The following is a 26,094-nucleotide window of genomic DNA, read 5'->3' as shown; positions in this document are numbered from 1 at the left end:
GGGTAAACCTTTCAGGTTGTCCTTTCTCTCTCTGCCCCTCTCTCTCTGCCGACACCCACCCCCGGTCTCCTCTCTCCCTCTTACTCTCCTCTCTCTCTCTCCCTCTCTCTGACAGTTGCAGAGAGCGAGAACTCTCAGCTTTATGGTTAGTCTTTTTTTTTAAATCGCAGCCGTCAGTTTCACAGCTGAAAGGTGCTTTGAGCAGAGACAGCACTTCAGAAACTCGGACAAGCTCGGGTTTTTCTGGAGGGCTTTTAAATGAAATCAGAACTGCCGGAAAGCTCCGAACTTGTCCGAGGTTCTGAAACGTTGTCTCTGCTCTCAGGACCTGTCAGCTGTGAAACTGACGGCTGCGATTTGATTGAAAGTCAGACTGGTCTGGAAGAAGAAGCCAATGGGAAATTTCTCATCCCTGAAATTATCAGTCACGGACCAAACTGCTTTAACGTGGACACTGATGTCCATGTACAGACATGTTGCCAACCCCTGTTCTTCACACAGACTTACCAATCAACGCCAACAAATAATTTGACTTTTTTATTGAAGACTGACAATACTATATACAATTTACAGGAGAGGATCACAGGCACATCTTACCGGGGATCATCCCATCTCCTACTCTGTCACATACTGTATGACATCACTTCCTGAAGTGATGATGCACACACCAATTACCAATTCCTTGAAACAAAGAGTAGGCATAAATGGGCCATTTTCTCATTGGCAGGATGTGACTGGTGGAGTGCCACAAGGATCAGTGCTTGGGGTTCAATTATTTACTATCTATATTAATGACATGGAGGAGGGGGCAGAGTGTAATATATCCAAATTTGCTGATGATACAAAAATAGGTAGGGCATGTTGTCATGAAGACATAAGGAATCTGCAAGGGGATATAGATAGGTTGAGTGAGTGGGCAAAAACTTGTCAGATGTAGTTTAATGTAGGAAAGTTTGAGGTCATACACTTTGGTAGGAAGAATCAAAATGCAGACTATTATTTAAATAGACAGATACTCCAGAAAAGAGGGATCTGGGTGTTCTTGTGATTGAAACACAAAAAGTTAGCATGCAGGTGCAGCAAGTAATTAAGAGGGCAAATGGAATTTTGGCCTTTATTGCTAGGGGGTTGGAGTTTAAAAATAGGGAAGTCTTGTTAAAGCTGTACAGGGTGTTGGTGAGGCCACACCTGGAGTACTGTGGACAGTTTTGGTCCCTGTATTTAAGAAAGGATATATTGGCATTGGATACAGTCAAAAGAGATTCACTCGGCTGATTCCTGGGAGAAAGGGGTTGACTTATCAAGAATGGCTAACAAGTTAGGCCTTTATACATTAAAGTTTAGAAGAATAAGGGTGATCTTATTGAAATGTATAAGATTCTGAGGGGGCTTGACAGGGTAGATGTTTCCACTAGTGGGGGAATCTCAAACTAGGTGACATAGTTACAGAATAAGGGGACAGTCATTTAAAACTGAGATGCAAAGGAATTTCTTCTCTCAGAGGGTAGTGAATGTCTGGAATTCTCTACCCAGAGAGTTGTGGAGGCTAGATCACTGAAAGCATTTAAAGAGGAGGGAGATAGATTTTTGAAATATTGGGGAGTTGAGGGCTATGAGGAGCTGGCACGAAAGAGGAGTTGAGGTCTGGGGCAAATCATCCCTGATCTTATTAAATGGTGGGGCAGGCTTTGGGGACTGAATGGCCTACTCCTGCTCCTATTTCTTATGTTCTGATAAGGGGGCTACAAAGAGATGTAGATCGGTTAAGTGAGTGGGCAACAACCTGGCAAATGGAGTAAAATGTGGGAAAGTGTGAAATTGTCCACTTTGGCAGGAAGAATAAAAAAGAAGCATATTATCGAAATGGTGAGAGATTGCAGAGCCCTGAGATGCAGAGGGATCTAGGTGGCCTCGTGTATGAATCGCACAAGGTTAGTATGCAGGTACAGCACGTAATTAGGAAAGCTAATAGAATGCTCGTGTTTATCGCGAGGGGAATTGAATACAAAAGTAGGGAGGTTATGCTTCAGCTATACAGGGCATTGGTAAGACCACATCTGGAGTACTGTCTACAGAACTGGTCTCCTTATTTAAGGAAGGATGTGAATGCGTTGGAGGCAGTTCAGAGAAGGTTTCCTGGACAAATACCTGGAATGGTGGGCTGTCTTACAAGGAAAAATTGGACAGGCTTGGCTTGTATCCACCAGATTTTAGAAGAGTATGAGGCAACTTGATTGAAACACATAAGATCCTGAGGGTCTTGACAGGGTGGATGTAGAAAGGATGTTTCCCCTTGTGGGAGAATCTAAAATTAGGGGTCACTGTTTAAAAATATGGGGTCGCCCATTTAAGACAGAGATGAGGAGAATTTTTTTCTCTTAGAGGGTTGTGAGTCTTTGCAGTTCTCTTCCTCAAAACGCAGTGGAAGCAGAGTCTTTGAATATTTTTAAGGCAGATGTAGATAGATTCTTGATAAGCAAGGGGGTGGTCAGGGGTAGCTGGAAATGTGGGTCATCAGTTCAGCTATGAAATTATTGAATGGCGGAGCAGGCTTGAAGGGCCGAGTGGCCTTCTCCTGCTCCTAATTCATATGTTCGTATGCTTGTATGTTTGTATAAAGCCCAAGATGCCATATATTTTACTGCTACTCTCTGAATATGCCCTGCTACCTGCAAAGATCGATGCACATGCATCCCCAGGTCCCTCTGTCCTTGAACACTCTTTAGAACTGTGCCATTAAGCATACATTGCCTCTCCCTATTCCTTCTGTCAAAATGCATCACCTCACACTGAACAGTATTAAATTCCATCCGTCACCTCTCTGCTCATTCTGCTAGGCTATCTATGTCCTATTGCAGGCGGTTCATATCATCCTCACTGTTTGCCTCACCTCCAAGTTTGGTATTGTCAGCAAATTTTGAGATTCTGTTCCGTATTCCAAGATCCACATATTTTATACATAGCAAGAAAAGCAGTGATCCCAGCACTGACCCTCGGGGAACACCACTGTCGACCATCCCCTAGTCTGAAAAGAAACCATTTACTACAACTTGCTTGTTTCTGCCCTTAATCCAATTTTTTAACCAATTGGACACTGACCCTCCTATTCCATGAGCCTCAATTTTGTTAACCAGGCTTTTATGTGATACCTTATCAAATGCTTTCGTAAAATCCATAGAAACAACATCCACTGCATTTCCTTCATCAGACCTCTCTGCTCCTTCATCAAAAATTTCAATTAGATTAGTGAAGCATGATCTGCCTTTTACAAATCCATGCTGGATATCCTTAATTAACTCAAACCTCTCTAAATGTCCATTGATATTTTCCCTGATTATCATTTCTGAAACCTTACCCAGCATTGATGTTAAATTAACTGACATGGAGTTGCTTGGATTGTCCTTACACCCTTTCTTGAATAAGGGTGTCATTTGCCACTCTCCAATCCCCTTATCCAGGGAAGATTGGAAGATTATGGCAAGCCCTTCCTGGAGGAGTCTGGACATGCAAGGACTCAACTACCAGCAAGCGTATAAAGCAAGACCCAGGCTCAGGGCCTTCAGTTACCCCTGGAGGGGAGTCGGAGAGGCAGTGAGTGGATCCTGTGAGGAACCACAGTTCAGGAAAGATGAGAAGTTCATTGTGAAGGGACAGAGGAGATTAAGTTCAAGGTTTACCAGCTTATAAGCAAGTGCAGAGACAAGGAACGGTGCTGGGGCAAATAATAGGAAGCTGTGATCGGTTGGAAGGCAGGAGTGATTAAATGAAAGAAGAGATGATGGTGCAAGGCAAAAGTCAGGGAAACAACAAGTAACATTTGGCCAGCACAGATACCAGGAGTGGGGTTTGAACACACACAGACATATATTCATTGGATTTTAAGTCCAGCACCTTAACCACTCAGCCCTCCTGGTTCATTAACCCGTTGCTGAAAATGAAATTTAATGTGATCCGGGTGACATCTGGCCTTTTACAATATACAATTATGACTCCTCTCCCATGCTAAATTGGACCCTTCATTACTTATGTACCTCAATTGGATCACCCCTCAGTCTAGGTTTCTCTAAGGTGTCGGGTTCCAACTCTTTTAGTCTAACTTGATAACGAAGATAAAAGCAAAATACTGCGGATGCTGGAAATCTGAAACAAAAACAAGAAATGCTGGATTCACTCAGCAGGTCTGGCAGCATCTGTGGAAAGAGAAGCAGAGTTAACGTTTCGGGTCAGTGACCCTTCTTCGGAACTCCGAAGAAGGGTCACTGACCCGAAACGTTAACTTGATAACGAAGATGTCTTACACTGGGAATTAGTTTAATGTCTCTCCTTTGTACCCTGTCAAAAGCCTCAATATCACCCATCATGTGAGGAGACCAAGACTGGATACAATATTCCAAGTGAGGCCTGACCAAGGTTTCATAAAAGGACAAATTCGGGACATCTCAGATACTGAAGGAGTCCGTGTCCAGAAGCAGCAAGACCTGGACAACATTTAGGCTTGGGCTGCTAAGTGTGAAGTAACATTCACACCACATAAGTACCAGGCAATGACCATCTCCAACAAGAGAGAATGTAACCATCTCCCTTTGACGTTCAACAGCATTACCATCGCTGAATCCCCCCCACCATCAACATCCTGGGGGTAACCATAGACACAAGCTTAACTGGACCATTCATATAAATACTGTGGCACCAAGGGTAAAACAGATAGTGAGAATTCTGCAATGAATAATTCAGCTCTCGGCACGAGGTGAAATGCACATTAGGAGAGCTGGAAAAATGGACTGGTCAGGTGTGCAGAAAAGTGGCAAATGGAATTCAACTTGGAGAAGTGTGAGGTGATGCCTTTGGTGAGGTCAAACACAGCAAAGGAATACACAATTAATGGGTGAATACTGAGAGGTCTAGAGGAAGTGAGGGACCTTGAAGTGAATGTCCACAGATCCCTGAAAGTGGCAGGACAGGTTGATAAGTTGGTTAAGAAGGCTTATGGAATCCTTTCCTTTATTAGCCGAGGTATAGAATATCAGAGCAGGGAGGTTATGCTGGAACTGTATCAATCATTCGTTAGGCCACAAATTCAGTACTGTGTGCAGTTCTGGTCAACTCATTACAGAAAGGATGTAATTGCACTAGAGAGGTTACAGAGGAGATTTACGAGGATGTTGCCAGCTCTGGAAAAATGCAGCGATGAGGAAAGATTGGATCAGCTGGGGTTGAATAGAGGAGGCTGAGGGGAGATTTGATTGAAATGTATAAAATTGTGAGGGGTTTGGATCGAGTGGATGGGAAGGGTCTATTTACCTTAGCAGGGAGGTCAATGACTAAGGGGCATAGATTTAAAGGGATTCGTTGAACGATTGGAGGGGAGATGAGGAAACGTTTTTTCACCCAGAGGGTGCGAGGGGTTTGGAACTCACTGCCGATAAGGGTAGTTGAGGCAGAAACCCTCAACTCATTTAAGAGGAGTCTGGATGTGCACCTCAAGTACCTGAACCTGCAGGGCTACGGTCCAAATGCTGGACAATGGGATTCCGCTGGGTTGCCCGATTTTTGGCCTTCCTGTGCTGTAAACTTTCTATGTTCAATGATTCTATGCAGACACAGTGGGCCGAATAGCCTCCTTCTGCACTGTAACAATTCTGTGATTTTTGACTCTCCAAAACTTGTCCACCATCTACAAGGCACAAGCCAGGATGAGTGCAGCTCCAACAATACTCTAGAAACTCAACACTGTTCAGGACAAAGCAGCTGCCTTGATTGTCACCCCATTCACCACATTAAACATTCACTCCCTTCACCACTGACGCACAGTGGCAGTAGTGTGTACCATCTACCAGATGCACTGCTGCAACTCACCAAGGCTCCTTCGAAAACACCTTCCAAACCGAAGACCTCCACCACCTTGAAGGACAAGGGCTGCAGATGCATGGAACCACCACCATCTGCAAGTTCCCCTTTAAGTCACACACCATCTGATCTGCAACAATATCGCTGTTCATTCACTGATGTTGGGTCAAAATCCTGGATCTCCCTTCCTAACAGCACTGTGGGTGTACCTACACCACATGGAGTGCAGCAATTCAAGAAGGCAGCTCACCGCCACCTTGTCAAGGACAATTAGGGATGGGTAACAAATTCTGGCCTTGCCAGTGTCGCTCACATCCCATGAAAGAATATGCCCCATCTTATATGCAATTATCCTCTGAATGCAGCCCAATACCCTATTTGCTCCAGCTATCACTTCACAGCATTGCTGCTGTACCTTTCGAGATCTGTGCACCAGAACATCCAGATCTCTGCTCAAAATTATTTTCTTTCTCCACCTGCTTTAATGTTTTTCCCTGAAGGGTGTATGAATGTTGAGCATTCGCCCTGTCCACATGAATAACACTGCACTTACCCAAATTAAACATCATTTACCAGTCATGAACCCAATCTCCCAACACATTAAGCTCAGCCTGAAACAGTCGAGCATCGTCTACAGTCTGAACACTCGCACAGATCTTCAAATCATCTGTAAATTTACAGATGGTGCCCCCTGCACCTACATCCAGATCATTAATAAAAATAATAAAGAGCAACAGACCCAACACCGATCCCTGTGGGACACCACTGGTAACTGGTCTCCAAACAGATCCAGATCCATCTGTAACTACTTTCTGTCTACGTCGTGCCAGTCAGTTCCCAATCCAGATCAATATATTACCACTGATACCAGGGACTTTAATCTTATGGAGAAGCCTCTTGTGTGGAACCTTATCAAAATCTTTTGGATGAGATCATCTAATTAAACTCAGGCCGAGGATTAAGCCTAGGCCTGTCCTGCTTTGTGTGTGGGTCTCAGGACGACACAAGGTGAGATCAGCTCACTGAGCACAGGCCCTTCCTGCTCTATATGGTGCTCAGTACCTCACCAAATGAGAATAACTAACACACCACAGGCCAGGGAGCCTCGGCCCGTCCTCCCCTGATTGTGGTTCAGTGCCAACCAGGTCAGATCAGCTAATTCAGCACAGGCCGGAGATGGAAGCTGGATCTTTCCTGCTCTGCAGGGCTCCGTACCATACCAGGTGTGATGAAGTAAAATACCACAGGCTGGGGATGGAGCCTGGGATTTTCCTGTTCTGTGTGGGGCTCTGTACAACACCGTGTGAGATGAACTATCATCCCTCAGGCTGAGGAAGGAGCCTGGGCCCATTCTGTTCTGTGTGGCTCCGACAACATTGGGTGGGTTCAGTTAACTGAACACAGGCCATGAATACAACCAGGCCCTTTCCTGCTCCATGTGGCTCAGTATCACACCAGGTGACATCAGCTAACACAGCACAGGTGGGGCTGGGGCTGGAGCCTGGGCCTGTCCTGCTCTGTGGGCTCAGTACACAACCCGTAAGATGAACTTTTTTCAAAAGACTTCACTGTATTTAACTCTGTGTCCAACACTGTGAGGCAGCTTTCTGTGTTATAAAGAGTGTAATTTATTGACTGGTCTCTTGGATCTTGGATCAAACAGGGTAACAGACAGAGGTCTGTGTGCAGAGGGTTTGGGGGTGAGCTCTGATTCCTAACCCTTTCTGGACTGTGAGGAATAAAGAATGAATGAGAGAGAGAGAATGTGGGAGAAGGGATGATGGAAGAATTTGTCCGTGAACCTGATTAAAAGTGGCTCAAACGCAAGATAATATCAAGATATCAAGAGCAGAACATTAACATAATCTGAGTTCTGCGATCTGGTCGGGTCCCATTCCCCTGAAGTGAGGAATGAACGGGTGGGGAATTTCCGCCTGGAGTTATATTTGTCTCCAATGAAGATGAGTTCACAGTGAGGATGGAATAGCTCAGTTGGGAGAACAGTAGATTGAAGAACCAGGATACAATCCCTGGTTTCATCAGTTTTAATTTGGTGTCTCCTTCATTTTAAGTAGAGAGAATCAGAGGGGAGATTTTCCACTCTTGACCCCATGGGCTGAATTTTAAACTAACGGTGCGGCTCTCGGCAGAGGCACCGGAAGCGGGTGTCGTCACCACATGAACGAAATGTGGCCGACCGACTCCGATCACGGAGCAGCTGACCAATTAATGAAGGGGAGGCGTGGGGCCCATGTAAACAAGGACCAGAGGCAGGGAACGAGGTGTCGATGGCACCGACATCTGACACAACGGCAGGTGCTGGCACCACATTTAAAGGGCTGCCAGCCATGCATTCACTGCTGCCTGGTTTAAAGGAGTGTCTTCCTGAGAGCCCTCTGCTGTCCCAGGACCAGTTCTGCTGCCTCTGATGCCCCAGGACCCGTTCTGCTGCCTCTGTTGGCTGATGGGTAAGGAGTTGAATGCGAGCCTGCCGTGACCATGGTCCCACGGTTTAGCAATGCCTCCCTGCAGGTTCTCCTCCAGGTGGCAAGAGAAAGGTGGAAGATCCTCTTCCCCAGGGATGGGAGGTGGACACCTGTCCACCTGACCAAGCAAAACTGGCTGGAGACAGTAGGTGAGGTCAGCAGCCATGGGTTCACCCCCAGGACATGGATCCATTGCAGGAAGTGGGTCAATGACCTGATCCAGGTTGCTCAGGCGACAACTCAAAACACTTTGGAACTTTTGGACATTGCGTGTGGCAGAGTGAGAGGGAATGTTTAGTGGAAAGGGAGTGACCACCCAGTCATGTGTATTGGGGAAGGGCAGCAGGAGAGGCACACGTCAGTCATTATATAACCTCACACAGTCCCTCAACAGGTGCCGCATGCAGGAGGCATATGTGTGTCCACATCATGGACTGCTGGACTATCACCATCAGAGATGTTGGGCTTGTCTCAGCTGGGAGACTAACTTTGTTCATCATAGTGGCTGCAGGAGAAGACATCCCACAATTGGAAAGAGCGTGTCAAGACTGGCGGTGGAGTGCCTTATCTCCATGTCCTCATCCCGATGGAGGAGGAGGCCATGGAACAGGCAGGGCAGCAAAGCAGCTGCTCCATAGCTGATGGAGAGACAGGGGCATCTACCCAAGAGAGTGAGTGAACATCTCCTGGGGCACAAGGGAGCATCTGCTGCAAAGGAGCCACACTGCTCATCTGTTCACCACTGCGTCAATGGAGCTGCACAGTAGGGGTGGTTGGAAAGTCACGATGGGCAGACCCTAACCCTTCAATGTCCCTGTTTTCTCATGAAGGCCCGGATGAACGACAAAAGCAAAGAGCTGGAGAGACTGGGAGACAGCCGGACACATCTGAGGAGGAGGAGGGAGCCTCAGATGGTGCACCATCACATCATTCCCCTGCACCCTCCACCAGAACAGAAACGCTCACGCAAACTGATGAGCACATCACAGACAGGCCCGGGCAGCTGACGGAGGCTGTGTTAGCCGAGGCCACTGACAGTTGGTGGTCTGTGGGAGGCCAGGCCCACACTGAGCCCCAGGCTGATGACATGCCTCTGGTGTCACCAGCAACACGGGAAATACCGCAGCTGCAGCGAGAGGTCAGGTAACATCTGGCAGAGTTGCCAGAGGCTATGTGTACCCAAACAAGGATGGTGGAGGAGTCCATCCAGGCCTTCGGTGCTGCACTGTCTCTGATGGGGGTGTGTCTGGCTTCCTCCATTGTGAGATTGGTGACTCTCATGGAGAGCCAGATCCAGCCAATCAATCAGTGGCTGCCAGAGATGTTAGCAGACCTGCACTCCATCACTTTGTCCATGAGCTCCATCCAGCGGTGACAAGGTGAGAGGGGGGACGAGGCACCTGAATTCTCCACAAGGTCCACATCCCTCTCAGGTCAGCAGGGAGGTACAAGTGTGTCTTATAAGGGGGAGGAGCAGCTGGCTGCTACATCTGGGGTCTCCTCTCAGGGTGCTCCTGATGTGGACAGTAGCTCGAAAGTCCCTCTGCCAGTGACACCAGTGATGCCAGTGCCTGCCTCCATCACCCTCGATGACAGAGGGGGGTCCCTGTACCTGTGCAGGAGGCCTTCAGTGTGCCGGGGCCCTCCAGGCCTCAGGCAGCCAGAGGACGGCCACCAATGTCATCCCAAACCTTGGGGCAGCAAGGTCAGCAGCCTGTCTCCACCTCAGCTGCCAGAGCAGGGGGAGCACCACGTAGGAGCACCCGGAAAAGATTTAAGAAGAGCACCTAGATTCACTGAGGGGTTCACGGGTGAATGTACATTCCAGATGGATAGGGTTGTGTTTGGTGTCACACAGAATAAAGAAATGATGTTCTCTCACTATGTCTCCTTCCTATTGTTGATGCCCTTTGGGACTTCATTTAAACCCTTCCTCCCAAGGGGCTGGAAGTGAGGGACCAAGCCCTGAGTTCACAAAGCTTCGGCCTTGCCAGTGTGCGATGTGTACCTGGGCGCTGTAGTATAGAAGGAAAGAGGTGACAACAGGGCTGTTTAAAGCTAAGGCTTTATTGCCTTGGTTCCAGAAGGTGGTAAGGCTCAAAGGAAACGTGAATGTATAAGGGTGTCTCGTGTCTCCCTTGTGTGTATCTCATGGTGGCTTTCCTGCTGTGCCTGAGGTCCTTCATCTGGCACTGCCTGAGCAGCATCCTCCTCCACATCCTCATCATCAGAGGAGACATCACACTCCATGACATCCTCACTTGTCAACACCTCACCCCTCTGTAATGCCAGATTGTGCAGTTCACAGCAAACCACCACGATATATGAGACCCTCGCTGGGACATACTGAAGGGCTCCACTGGAACAATCCAGGCGCTTCAATCTCATCTTCAGGAGACCAATGGCCTCCTTGATGGTCACTCGGGTTGACCCGCAGCAGGTGTTGTACCTCTCTTCTGCATCCTTGTGTGGATTCCTCGCAGGCGTCAGTACTCATGTCCTCACTGGGTTGCCCTTGTCTCCAAGGATCCATCTCAGAAAGCGCATGGGGCCACGGAAAGGTTCTGGCACCTGGGAGTGCCTTGGTATGCAGGCGTTGTGGCTGCTTCCCGGGATTTGTGCACACACCTGTAGGATCCATTTGTGATGGTCACAGACCAGTTACACACTTAGCAAATGGAAGCCCTTCCTGTTGAAGGCTGCTGGCTGGTCTGCAGGAGCCATGATGGTCACATGGGTGCATTCGATGACACCCTACACCTGGGGGAAACCAGCGATGGCCCCAAATCCTATAGCCCTCTCAGCCTGACTGTTTGGATCGATGTGCACATAGTCACCGGCCCTCCTGAAGAGGACATTGGTGACCTCCTTGATGCACTGATTCACCACAGACTATGAGATTCCACACATATCTCCAGTGGATCCCCGCAATGATCTGGTCATCCAGAAGTTCAGTGGCATCAGGTGCCCACCAAGTCCCATGGGGCACAGCTGCATCATGGCAGAGAGATCAGTGACAACCTCCGTGGAGAGGTGCAGTCTGTGGAGACACTGTCACTCGGACATCTGCAGGTAGTTGAACCTTGGCTGACGTGTTCCTCTGCCCCCTTCTCCAGCCTCCTGTTCGAGGCTGGCCTTCCTGTGGGCCCCCAAGCTGCTGTGGTGTCCTTGCTGGTGCCTGCCCTTCCCTCCCTCCCTCTCTACTCCTCCTCAATGGGAGCCTCGAATCCAGGGTGAATGAGGCCCATGACAGGTTGCCCCTCCCTTAGTGCAAGGCCTTCACAGTAAACAACACCCAGCCACATTTACCTCACTCTTTACCCACTCACATTTACCCTCATTGAGGTGGCACTGCCTCAATGGCACCCTGGTGTAGCTCCCCCTGCAGAGCTGGCACATTGGTCCCCACTCCTGACAGTGATTCCGGATGCCCTTCCCCCCTCCACGCTTGCTGCCAAGTTACGCTACCTCACCAGACAGCTTCCCAGTGAAGCCAACACTCAGCTCCCACCTCCCAGTCACCTCCTTTAACCAGGCGAGGCTCTGAAGCCCCGTGGTTCCCGTGTGCTATTAGTTCAATTGGATCCAGTGAATAAAATTGCTGACAATTGGACTCATAAATACTTGAAATGCCTTCTTGCCGTGTGGATGTGCGATGTCTGCCCTCTATGTCAGCCGCCGACAGAAAAATCCGTTCCAATGTCTTCCATCCCAATTGGCTATTCTCAATAAAGTGTCAGGAATGAAGGTCAGAGGAACAGACCAGGCTGGAAACACAGAAAGAGCGAGGAGAAGCTGGTGTGAAAAACAGAGATTAAACAACAGGCTTGTTCAGTTGGTTTGCGTCTGGTGTTTAGAATACCCGGAATCTGGGTTCACTTCCCTTCCAACTCAGCGAATTGTATCAACATTATGTTCATAAAACCATGGACTGATACCCAAAGAAGGAGACCATTTGGTCCATTGTGTCAGTGCTGTCTCTTTGGTTGTGCTATCCAATTAGTCCTGCTGCTCAGCTTTTTCCTGTAATCTGTACATTTTTCCTGCCAGTATTTATCCCAATTGCTTTTCAAAGTTACTACTGAATCTGCTTTCAAGTCCTGATCAGACAGTGCATTCCAGATCACAACACATCACTGTATAAAAAATCATTCCTCATTTCGCCTCTGGTTCTTTTCTCAATCACCTGATAAATACATCCTCTGGTTACTGACCCTTTTGCCACTGGAAACAATTTCTCCTTATTTAACTTATTGAAAACCTTCTTGATGATGTCACATACTAGACTGCCAGTAAAACTGAAGCCCATGGAATAAAAGGGACAATGACAGCATGGGTATGAAGTTTACAGACTGATAGGAACATAGAAGCAGGAGTAGGCCATTCAGCCCATCGAGACCACCCCACCATTCAATATGATGATGATTGATCATCCACTTCAATGCCTTTTTCCCACATTATCTCCATATCCCCTATGTCATTTGTATTTAGAAATCTGTCAATCTCTGCTTTAAACATACTCAATGACTGAGCTTCCACAGCCCTCTGGGGTAGTGAATTCCAAAGATTCACAACCCACTGAGTAAAGAAATTTCTCCTCGTCTCTGTCCGAAGTGGCTTTCCCCTTCTGTTGAAATTGTGTCCCCTGGTTCTAGATTCCTCAACCGGAGGAAATACTTCATCAACCCTGTCTATCCCTTTAAATATTTTGTAAGTTTCAATGAGATCACCTCTCATTCTTTGAAACTCTAGAGAATACAGGCCCAGTTTCCCCAATCTCTCTTCAAAGGACAGTCCTGCCATCCCGGGAACAAGTCTGGTGAACCTTCATTGCACTCCCTCTATGGCAATGATATCCTTCCGAAGGTAAGGGGACCAAAACTGCACACAGTATTCCAAATTGCAGACCAACCAAGGTTATATACAATTGAAGCAAGACTTCACTACTCCTATACTCAAATCCTCTTGCGATCGAGGCTAACATATCATTCGTCTTCTGAATTGCTTGCTGCACCTGCATGTTAGCTTTCAGTCACTTATTGACAAGGACACCCAGGCCCCTTTGTACATCTACACTTTCTAATCTCTTACCATTTATGAAATAATCTGCACATCTGTTCCTCCTACCAAAGTGGATAACCTCACATTTTTACGCATTATATTTCATGTGCCACTTCCTTGTCCACTCACTAAGTGTGTCCAAATCCCCTTGAAGCCGCTTTGCATCTTTCTCACAACACACATTCCCACCTAGTTTTGTGTCATCTGCGAACTTGGAAATACTTCATTTGGTCCCCACATCCGAATCATTGATGTACATTGTGAACAGCTGGGTCACAGTGTAGTGGTGAACAGTTGTATTTCTGTCTGGAGGAAGGTTTACAGTGGGTTCCCCATGGTTCCTCATAACTTCAGTTATGTGCAGAGACTGGAAAAGCTGGGGTTGTTCTCCTTGGAGCAGAGCAAGTTCAGAACAACTTTGACAGAGTTAGAATCAAGGAATCAAATGGTTCCAGTACAGAAGGAGACCATTCAGTCCATCATGTCCATGACAGCTCTTTGCAAGAGCAAATCAGCTAATTCCACTCCTCTGCCCTTTCATTGTAACCCTGCAATTTTTCTCTATTCAGGTGTTTATCCAATTCCCTTTTGAAAGCCACGATTGAATCTGCCTCCAGCACTCTCAGGCAGTGTAATCCAGATCTGAACCACTCGCTCTGTCCCACACCCCTGGTACCATTGCAGAAAATCTCTTCTGTTCATTTCATCCCTCATAAATAATTGAAATGAAATGTTTATTAGGAAATGCACAATATAAAAAGGAGAGAGAAATAAATGCTGAGAAAAATAGAAGTCAATGTTTGGAAGGTAAAAAGAGCAAAAGATGTAACATTTATTCTGGATGAATGAGAGGAATATATCACACTTTGGGGCTTTTTAAGAGGATTTACTGATAAACCTGGGATTTGAGAGGAAGCTGGTTCATGGTTTACAGAACAAATTCAGCGCCTGGGGTGGAGGCAACAGCTGCACCGTCCAATAACAGACAGGACGGGGACACTGTCTCAGGCCTGGTGAGCTCAGTCGATGAAAGCATGAAACTCTGAATCTCAAGTTTTTGAGTTTGAGCCCACGGTGGGTGTTTTTTATTTCCTTTTTAGGCTGATTTTACAGGCATTCTCCAGCTCTGAATTCCTCGGCAAAGAGTTCAAGGAGTGTTTGAAATGAGATTCAACAGCAGTATGATAAAGTCTCTCCTTGATTCAGGACTCTTACCTCTCTGCAGCAACTCGCTGCTGAAGATTGAACTTTATCTCATTTCATTTTCAGCTCATGGTCAGTGTGAATCAGTGAGACTTCTGGCTGTCTCCCACTTCACAATCCATCAGTGCTGAGAAATCAATGGGGAATATTACTCACATGTTACAATGTTTTATAAATACTTGAATGTATTTCACACTGTGTCTAACAGTGTGAATCTCCCCTGGTATATCAGCTCACCAATACTTCAACAGAACATTCACATAATGTGAGCTCTGAGTCTGTTCAGATCCCATTCCCAAGACCTGGAAAGTGGGATTGGGCTGGATCGCTCTTTTTCAGCTGGCACAGACACGATTGCTAAATGGTCTCATTCTGTGCCATAAATTTTCTCCATTTTCTATGTTCTATGAAGTGAGGTGTGATTGGGAGGGGCAATTCCACCAGGGTTATATTTTCTACCAAAACAATGACACAAGGGATACTTCACTTTTTTATTCATTCATTCATGCAATGTGGGCATCGCTGGCTAGGCCAGCATTTATTGCCCAGGAGAAGGTGGTGGTGAGCTGCCTTCTTGAACCATTACACTCCATGTGGGGTAGGTACACCCACAGTGCTGTGAGAAAGGGAGTTCCAGGATTTTGACCCAGCGACAGTGAAGGAACGGCGATATAGTTCCAAGTCAGGATGGTGTGTGGCTTGGAGGGGAACTTGCATGTGGTGGTATCCCCTGCATTTGCTGCCCTTGCCCTTCTAGGTGGTAAAGGTCACTGGTTTGGAAGGTGCTGTCTAAGGAGTCGTGGTGCATTGCTGCAGTGCATCTTGTAGACGGTACACACTCTGCAACTGTGGGTCGATGGTGGAGGGAGTGAATGTTTGCAGATGGGGTGCCAATCATGCGGGCTGCTTTGTCCTGGCGGTGTTGAGATTCTTGAGTTGGAATTGCACCCATCCAGGCAAGTGGAGAGTATTCCATCACATTCTTGACTTGTGCCTTGTGGATGGTGGACAGGCTTTGGGGAGTCAAGAGTCATGGATGAGTGAGAGGAATATATCACACTTTGGGGCTTTTGAAAGAGGATTTATTGATAAACCTGGGATTTGAGAGGAAGCTGCTTCATGGTTTACAGAACAAATTCAGCCCCTGGGGTGGAGCCAACAGCAGCACTGTAATTACTCGCCTCAGGATTCCAAGCCTCTGACCTGCTCTTGTAGTCACGTTATTTGTATGGCTTCCCATTGTAACCCCCATGATGTTGATAGTGGGGGATTCAGTGATTGTAATGCTATTGAATGTCAAGGGGAGATAGTTAGATTCTCTCTTGTTGGAGATGGCACTGCCCTGAAAAACTGGGTATCCAGTCATGAAAGGTGGAGGACAATTAAATAACGAACCAGATGAGGAGGGTCCGAAAACATCCCTATCCTCAATGTTGGTGGAGCCGAGCACGTCAGTGCAAAAGGTGAAGCTGGAGCATTTGAAACCATCTTCAGTCAGAAATTGCACAGTGGATGATTCATCTCGGCCTCTTGAGGTCCCCAGCATCACAGCTTCCAGTTTTCAGCCAATTCGCTTCACTCCACATAATGGCAAGAAACAGCTGAAAGCACTCGATACAGCAAAGACTATGGGCCCTAACAACATTCCGGCTCTAGTACTGAAGACTTGTGCTCCAGAACTAGCTGCGCTCTCAGCCAAGTTTTTCCAGTAGAGCTACAACACGGGCATCTACTTGACAATGTGAAAAATTGCCCAAGTGTGCCCTCTCCATAAAAAAAAATGCAGGACAAATCCAATCTGACCAATTGCCGCCCCATCAGTCTACTATCAAACATCAGCAAAGTGATGGAAGATGTCACCAACAGTGCTATCAAGCACCACACACTTAGCAATAATCTGATCATCATTGCTCAGCTCCTGGGCTGGAAGCTCCCTAGGAAGCTCCCTTGCTGTTCAACTCTATCCATGGCCATCTGCTTCCATCCCTAACGTTTTCTCCCCCAATCTGCCCTCTTAAACTGTTTAAATTCCCCTGGCTCTTTAAATCAGTTCATTTTAGCCCTATCTAAAAGTTAACAGTTAGTTTAGTGTATGTTACCTGGGCCCACTGCCCTCCCCCAGCCACACCTGCTCTTTGTTTTCTCAATGAAATTGATCCGGATGAAACTGACGAGAACAGCTGCCGATACTTTAATCTCCGATCCTGCTGTCTTCACAGTCCAGAGTGTCTGCAGCCACGGCATGCGGTAAGTCCATTGAGGTGAAGAAGGAGCTGCGGGACCCGGGAGAAGTCCTGTGAAAAGGTGCCCCGAACACCCAAAACATCCACGAACGGCCCCCCCGGCCGCAACTTCGAAGCGCCCGCGGGAGATGGCTCGGAGAGCATCTGCAGCGCACTGTCGGCAATGCTGCATGCCTTTATTTAAACCACTGCAAAAAAAAAACCCTTAGCAAATGTAATCACCTCTAAGTCTGCCAAATGATGCTTCACCTCCCGAAGGACGTGGATGAGCTTTCCGGACGTCGATGGTGGGCACTGAGGAAATGGCTTATTACCTGCACCAGATTCCACCCCCCCTCCCCCCCCTTTACCCCCCTTCCACCCCCCCCACCCCCGTCCCCTTCCCTGCTCCACCCTCTCAGCTCACCCCCTCACAACCCCATCCCAGCCCACCCCCCCCTCGCACCATCTTCACCCCGCACCCCCTTCCCCTGCACCCCCCCCCACCCCCTCCCTCTACCCCTCCCCCTTGCATCCCCTCCTCCCACCGGCACCATCCTACACCTGTGTAGGGGCCCCAACAACCCCACTGCCTTGTGGGCGTCTCGGGAGAGACCAAGGCTAAGGGAGTAAACCCTAACAGAAAATCCGGAGCGGAACCCCGTAGGCGGTCATGTGTCACCTTTGGCATGTTTCCGGCAGTTCCTGCAGCCATACTGGTGCCAAACGTCGTGTCCTGCACTCCTTTGGACCCCACCAGAAAGGCCGAGAGGGGGGTTTTGACGACTGGGCAACTCTCAACCTCCATAAATTTGCCCAGGCATGCGCCATGGAGAGGTCACTCCATAGTTGCCTCACAGCGACTGAAACAACACGGAAGGCAGCAGTTACGGGTTATAAGTCCAGATAAATTGGCGTAGAAACTGGGCGCCACGGGTTGCCTTTGTCGGTGGGAGAGGTCATTGCACCTCACTGGACAGCTACCGCCCGCCTCAAACCGGGCAGCCCCCGGTCAATAAGGTTCTGTCCCGCCACAGTCTGCCTGCTTCAATGGGTGCTTGGAGCTCAGGGTCATTGCCCGAAAGGTGGACTGACACACCGCACCAAACAACATGAAAAAAGGAAAGAAGGTACCAGCCCTTCGCTTTGCAAGCTGGAACGTCAGAACTATGTGTCCTGGCCTGTCGGAAGACCTTACACAAATCAACGATTCTCGGAAGACCGCCATCATTAACAACGAGCTCAGTAGACTCAATGTGGACATTGCAGCACTTCAGGAGACTCGCCTCCCCGCGAGTGGCTCTCTAGCAGAGCAAGACTACACCTTCTTCTGGCAGGGCAGGGATCCTGAAGAACCAAGACAGCATGGAGTGGGCTTCGCCATCAGAAACTCCTTGCTCAGCATGATAGAGCCTCCCTCAAATGGCTCGGAACGCATTCTGTCCATCCGACTGCTCACCACCTCTGGTCCAGTACACCTACTCAGCATCTATGCTCCAACACTCTGTTCCGCACCTGAAGCTAAAGACCAGTTCTATGAACAACTCCATAACATCATTAGCAGCATCCCCAACACCGAACACCTATTCCTGCTGGGGGACTTTAATGCCAGGGTTGGGGCCGACCATGACTCATGGCCCTCCTGCCTTGGGCGCTATGGCGTTGGAAGGATGAATGAGAACGGGCAGAGACTGCTTGAGTTGTGTACCTATCATAACCTCTGCATCACCAACTCGTTCTTTCACACTAAACCCTGTCACCAGGTTTCATGGAGGCACCCAAGATCACGTCGTTGGCACCAGCTAGACCTCATTGTCACAAGGCGAGCCGCCTTAAACAGTGTTCAAATCACACGCAGCTTCCACAGTGCGGACTGCGACACCGACCACTCCCTGGTGTGCAGCAAGGTTAGACTCAGACCAAAGAAGTTGCATCATTCCAAGCAGAAGGGCCACCCGCGCATCAACACGAGCAGAATTTCTCACCCACAGCTGTTACAAAAATTTCTAAATTCACTTGTAACAGCCCTTCAAAACACTCCCACAGGGGATGCTGAGACCAAGTGGGCCCACATCAGAGACGCCATCTATGAGTCAGCTTTGACCACCTACGGCAAAAGTGCGAAGAGAAATGCAGACTGGTTTCAATCTCATAATGAAGAGCTGGAACCTGTCATAGCCGCTAAGCGCATTGCACTTTTGAACTACAAGAAAGCCCCCAGCGATTTAACATCCGCAGCACTTAAAGCAGCCAGAAGTACTGCACAAAGAACAGCTAGGCGTTGCGCAAACGACTACTGGCAACACCTATGCAGTCATATTCAGCTGGCCTCAGACACCGGAAACATCAGAGGAATGTATGATGGCATGAAGAGAGCTCTTGGGCCAACCATCAAGAAGATCACCCCCCCCAAATCTAAATCGGGGGACATAATCACTGACCAACGCAAACAGATGGACCGCTGGGTTGAGCACTACCTAGAACTGTACTCCAGGGAGAATGCTGTCACTGAGACTGCCCTCAATGCAGCCCAGCCTCTACCAGTCATGGATGAGCTGGACATACAGCCAACCAAATCGGAACTCAGTGATGCCATTGATTCCCTAGCCAGCGGAAAAGCCCCTGGGAAGGACAGCATTACCCCTGAAATAATCAAGAGTGCCAAGCCTGCTATACTCTCAGCACTACATGAACTGCTATGCCTGTGCTGGGACGAGGGAGCAGTACCCCAGGACATGCGCGATGCCAACATCATCACCCTCTATAAAAACAAAGGTGACCGCGGTGACTGCAACAACTACCGTGGAATCTCCCTGCTCAGCATAGTGGGGAAAGTCTTTGCTCGAGTCGCTCTGAACAGGCTCCAGAAGCTGGCCGAGCGCGTCTACCCTGAGGCACAGTGTGGCTTTCGTGCAGAGAGATCGACTATTGACATGCTGTTCTCCCTTCGTCAGATACAGGAGAAATGCCGTGAACAACAGATGCCCCTCTACATTGCTTTCATTGATCTCACCAAAGCCTTTGACCTCGTCAGCAGACGTGGTCTCTTCAGACTACTAGAAAAGATCGGATGCCCACCAAAGCTACTAAGTATCATCACCTCATTCCATGACAATATGAAAGGCACAATTCAACATGATGGCTCCTCATCAGAGCCCTTTCCTATCCTGAGTGGTGTGAAACAGGGCTGTGTTCTCGCACCCACACTTTTTGGGATTTTCTTCTCCCTGCTGCTTTCACATGCGTTCAAATCCTCTGAAGAAGGAATTTTCCTCCACACAAGATCAGGGGGCAGGTTGTTCAACCTTGCCCGTCTAAGAGCGAAGTCCAAAGTACGGAAAGTCCTCATCAGAGAACTCCTCTTTGCTGACGATGCTGCTTTAACATCTCACACTGAAGAATGCCTGCAGAGTCTCATCGACAGGTTTGCGTCTGCCTGCAATGAATTTGGCCTAACCATCAGCCTCAAGAAAACGAACATCATGGGGCAGGATGTCAGAAATGCTCCATCCATCAATATTGGCGACCACGCTCTGGAAGTGGTTCAAGAGTTCACCTACCTAGGCTCAACTATCACCAGTAACCTGTCTCTAGATGCAGAAATCAACAAGCGCATGGGTAAGGCTTCCACTGCTATGTCCAGACTGGCCAAGAGAGTGTGGGAAAATGGCGCACTGACACGGAACACAAAAGTCCGAGTGTATCAGGCCTGTGTCCTCAGTACCTTGCTCTACGGCAGCGAGGCCTGGACAACGTATGCCAGCCAAGAGCGACGTCTCAATTCATTCCATCTTCGCTGCCTTCGGAGAATAGTTGGCATCAGGTGGCAGGACTATATCTCCAACACAGAAGTCCTTGAAGCGGCCAACATCCCCAGCTTATACACACTACTGAGTCAGCGGCGCTTGAGATGGCTTGGCCATGTGAGCCGCATGGAAGATGGCAGGATCCCCAAAGACACATTGTACAGTGAGCTCGCCACTGGTATCAGACCCACCGGCCGTCCATGTCTCCGTTATAAAGACGTCTGCAAACGCGACATGAAATCGTGTGACATTGATCACAAGTCGTGGGAGTCAGTTGCCAGCATTCGCCAGAGCTGGCGGGCAGCCATAAAGACAGGGCTAAATTGTGGCGAGTCGAAGAGACTTAGTAGTTGGCAGGAAAAAAGACAGAGGCGCAAGGGGAGAGCCAACTGTGCAACAGCCCCAACAAACAAATTTCTCTGCAGCACCTGTGGAAGAACATGTCACTCCAGAATTGGCCTTTATAGCCACTCCAGGCGCTGCTTCACAAACCACTGACCACCTCCAGGCGCGTATCCATTGTCTCTCGAGATAAGGAGGCCCAAAAGAAATGCTCAGTTTAGGTTCTGCCAGGGTCTCTCAGCTACAGGAAATAATTTGGCAGATAGAGTAGAATGTGGGAAAATGTGAGGTTATCCACTTTGGTAGGAAGAATAGAACAGGAAAATATTATTTAAATTGTGAGAGATTACAGAATGCTGCGGTGTAGAAGGATCTGGGTGTCCTCGTACATGAATCACAAAAAGTTACTATGCAGGTACAGCAAATAATTAGGAAGGCAAATGGAATATTACCCTTTATTGCAAGGGGAATGGAGTATAAAAGTAGAGAAGTCTTGCTGCAAATGCACATGGTGCTGGTGTAACCACACCTAGAGTACTGTGGACAGTTTTGGTCTCCTTATTTAAGGTGGGATATACTTGCATTGGAGGCAGTTCAGAGAAGGTTCATTGGATTTATTCCTGTGATGAAGGTGTTGTCTTATGAGGAAACTTGAGCAGGTTGGACCGATACTCATTGGAGTTGAGAAAAATGAAAGGTGAACGTATTGAGACATATAAGATTCTGAGGGGGCTTGACAGGGTAGATGCTGAGAGGATGTTTCCTCTCATGGTGGAATCTAGAACTAGGAGACACAGTTTCAGATTTAGGGGTTTTTCATTTAAGAAATAATTTCTTCTCTCAGAGGGTCATTAATCTTTGGAATTCTTTACCGCAGAGAGCAGTGGAGGTTGGGTCATTGAATGTCTTCAAGATTTTTATCTACAAGAGAGCCAAGGGTTATGTGGGCAGGCAAGAAAGTGGGGTTGAGGTCATGATCAGGTCAGCCATGATCCTATTGAATGGCGGAGCAAGCTCGAGGGGCCAAATGGCCTACTCCTGCTACTAGTTCTTCTGATCTTCTGTTCGTATGATCTCATTGCAGCTTGGTCCAAACAGAGATGAAAGAGTGGAATTCCAGAGGAGAGGTGAGAGTGATTGCCCTTGAGTGAGTGTGGCATCAAGGATCCCAAGCAAAATTGAAGTCAATGGGAATCAGGGGGTAAACTTTCCACTTGTTGAAGTCATACCTCGCACAAAGCAAGATGTTGTGGTTAGTGGAGGCCAATCATCTCAGCCCAGGACATTGCCTCAGGAGTTTCTCAGGGTGGTGTCCTAGACCCAAACATCCCAGCTGTTTCATTGACGACTTTCTCTTCAACATAAGTCAGAAGTGGGAATGTTAGATGATGACTCACAACTCTTCAGATACTGAAGCAGTCTGTGCCTGCAAGCAGCAAGACCTGAGCAACATTCAGGCTTGAGCTGATAAGTGACAAGCAACCTTCTGGCCACACAAGTGCCAAGCAGTGAACATCTCCAATGAGAGAGAAAAAAAATCTACCTTTGGATATTCAGAAGCATTATCATTGTTAAATCCCCCACCATCAACATCTTGACCAGAAACGTAACAGGACCAGTCACATCTATGCTGTGGCTATAAGCGCAGGTCAGAGATTACGAATTCTGCAGCAAGTATCTCACCTCCTGACACCCCAAATCCTGTCCACCATCTACAAGGCACAAGTCAGGAGTGTGATGGAATACATCCCACTCAACAACACTCAAGAAGCTCAACACCATCCAGGACAAAGCAGCGCACTTGATTGGCACCTAACCCACCACCTTAAACATTCAATCCCTCCACAGCCAGTAAACAGTGGCTGCAGTGTGTACCATCTCCATATACACTGCAGCAGCTCGCCAAATATCCTTCAACAGCACCTTCCAAACTCGTGACCACTACCAACTCGAAGGACAAGGGCAGCAGATGCATGGGAACTCACTACCTGCAGGTTCCCCTCCAAGTCACTCACCATCCTGACTTGGAACGATATCGCCATTTCTTCACTGTTGTTGGGTCACAATCCTGGAACTCCCTCCCCAATAGCACTGTGGGTGTTCCTGCACCAATTGGACTGCATCAGTTCAAGAAGGCAGCTCTCCACCACCTTCTCAACGGCAATAGGAATGGGTAATAAATGCTAGCCTTATCAGCGATACTCACACCCAAGAATGAATAAAAACCAAATCACTCTCCACAGATTCCCCACAATCTGGGCTTGGACATTTACTTCAGGAGCACAGAGCTTTATATCACTGCAACATGAGTTCCAATCTTCATATTCTGTTCACTTTTCACATTATTTTCTACCAGTCCACTAGCTTTTATTAATTCAGTATTCGGGTCTCTGCTCCTCCGCCGTTTCTAACATCTCACCTCTAACAAAAAAACACTCTGATCTATCGTAGGTAGTGGATGACCCCTCATTTTAAACTCCATCTGCCAAAGCATTGCTCACTCACTTAATCTATCAAGAAGATTTGAAAATACATTTCTTGCCAAAGGATCATTTTCTGCATCTGCTCCCTCGCCATTTGCTTTTCCCATTTGTCTTTCACTTGGTGCAAATCCAGAGAAAGTAAAGATGGAAGGAAGGAGGGGAGGAAAAATCCTGCTCCGTTTCGTGATCCCTATTTGATCTTCATTCCAGTGCAGTTTGGGTGAAGAATTCCAAATGTCTGTCTCAATTTTAATAAAGTATAACCAATTCTGGAATCACTGTCTGGACATGGACAAGAACAGGTTTCGAGGCTGACTTTACACATAAACTCCCCCAACATAAACAATAAACTAAACAGTTCATAAACTAGCGACAAGAATGGGATTCGAACCCACGTGTGCAGAGCACAATGGATTAGCAGTCCATCACCTTAACCTCTCGGCCACCTTGCCCGTTGCATCAGAAACGTTGTCACCTTCAGCACAGTTTCTGGCTGTGGGTTTCTTCTGTCAGGAAATGAAGTTGGGAATGGAGCGGTGTGAAACATTTCCAGACCATGTCCAACACGTTTCTACTCAGTGTGAAAACCCACCACGGAAAGACTGGAACATACAATCATTTCATCACATCATGATTAACATCACTCAGACACCTGAACCATTAGGTCACTGACGAAGTCACGATGACCGAATTTCTCATGAAATGACAACTGAACTAACTGACTGGAAGAATTGCTTTAACTCCACATGATCAGAGAGACACAGCCTCAGGCCGACTTGTCGGGTGGGGTAAACAGATATCACTGCTTCTGATCTTCACCAGAACAGAGAGTGAGATGTAACATTGATCATCAAACAGACTGTGAGAGAATACAACAGAATAAAACACATGGAGAGACACTGTGGAATAACAAATAGATTTGATTGGAATATTGAAATTTTGATTGGAATGGATAAAACACCAGAAACAACAGATTAAATTGGGATTCTCATCATTATATTGATCTGGGACAGAAAAGAGAAACTGATGGAAAGAAGAGACGAATGAAGAAAAGAAAGGATGGAACTGTTCAATTTTTTCAGTTTTTTCACTCGCCCATGAAAGCTGATAAAAAAAAGTTGCAAATAACAGAGAATTTCACCAAAAAGGGAGATTAAATGTTGCTGAAACCTTGGATCGAAGGATGCCCCAACAGATCACCTGTTTAACTGTCTCCTCACTGGGGGATTTCAATCAGTGAGTAATATTATTCTCTACTTTTTTTGTTAATTGGTCCCAGAACTGTCACTTGGAATTAATATCTGTGTTCCGACTCCTGAATAATAAAATTGTGAGTTTGTCGATATTTTCTGGACACAGTTCCTGCTGAAAGAACTAAGAACTCTTTTCTAATTTACACAATACTCTATGCACACTCATCAAGCCTGCTAAGCTAGCATCTTTGGTGCTGCTCTCTCTTCTCCCAAACTTCATCTCATGTGACTGTTACATCATCACTCTGACAGTGGGAGGGGTTGATCCCACTATCTTCAGCATTAACCCTTTACATCCTTATACCACACTGTCTGTCCAAAAAAAATGGGTGGAGGGAACTTCCTTCATTTATCAAAACAACAACAGTGGCGCAGTGGCGCAATGGTTAGCACCGCAGCCTCACAGCTCCATTGACCAGGATTCAGTTCTGGGTACTGCCTGTGTGGAGTTTGCAAGTTCTCCCTGTGTCTGTGTGGGTTTCCGCCGGGTGCTCTGGTTTCCTCCCACCTCCAAAAGACTTGCAGGTTGATAGGTAAATTGGCCATTGTAAATTGTCCCTCGTGTAGGTACGTGGTAGGAGAATGGTGGGGATGTGGTAGAGAATATGGGATGAATGTAGGATGAGTATAAATGGGTGGTTGCTGGTTGGCACAGACTCGGTGGGCCGAAGGGCCTGTTTCAGTGAAGTATCTCTAAATAAGAAAAGTAAAATAAAAGCTACCAGTCGTAAATCAACTCAAACCCATTAGAGAGATAGAGGGAGACTGTCAGAGAACTTCCTGCATCCAGTCCTGACCCTGTCACACTCAGCAGCTTCTCACCCAGACCCCACTCTCATCAACACTGAACATTGTTACCAAGACCCTTCAAATACTGTTTATAAAAGATAGAAAAATTCAAACTTCATCACAGCTAGATTGAATAGAACAAAGTTTAATATCTTCTCGTCGTCACTCGGTAACCACATGAGACAGTCCTTAAATCAGTAGCATAAATTATCAGCTGTAAGAATGTTTGTCATTGGGTTGAATCATTTCTGTGTGAGGAATGTTCCAGCATCATAAACCAGGGGAACGTGTTGACTGAACTGTGTCTTCATCTCTTCTGGACAGTTTACCCTTCATTCTGCTCTGATTCACTTTCCCAAAGCGGATCTACAGATTCTCAAATCCAGACACTGGGTTTTCTTATTTTGTTCCTTTTGATTTTTCTTGCTCATGAATGATAATATATTCCAACCTCGGATCAAACTTGACCTGTCTCCCAGTCTCGGTTAAAAGCGACAAATAACGGCACCAACATTCTGAAACATACAACACGGTCACATTCTGCTTCAGTGAGATTAATGCTGAGGCAGTTTCCGTGTCGAATGCGATTGTGAACAAATTTC

The 26,094-nt window shown here is 47.3% G+C and overlaps 1 non-coding gene across 1 annotated transcript; it reads right to left on the bottom strand.

The window, feature by feature from the left end:
* Positions 1-23,820: 23,820 nt before the first annotated feature.
* On the bottom strand, positions 23,821-23,902 carry trnas-gcu (transfer RNA serine (anticodon GCU)). Its single transcript has one exon. It is a non-coding gene; the product is annotated as a tRNA-Ser (tRNA).
* Positions 23,903-26,094: the final 2,192 nt, after the last annotated feature.

The sequence above is a fragment of the Heterodontus francisci genome, unplaced genomic scaffold, assembly GCF_036365525.1.
Source record: "Heterodontus francisci isolate sHetFra1 unplaced genomic scaffold, sHetFra1.hap1 HAP1_SCAFFOLD_854, whole genome shotgun sequence".
Classification (NCBI taxonomy): Eukaryota; Metazoa; Chordata; class Chondrichthyes; order Heterodontiformes; family Heterodontidae; genus Heterodontus; species Heterodontus francisci.
This window is presented reverse-complemented; position numbering and strand designations above follow the sequence as displayed.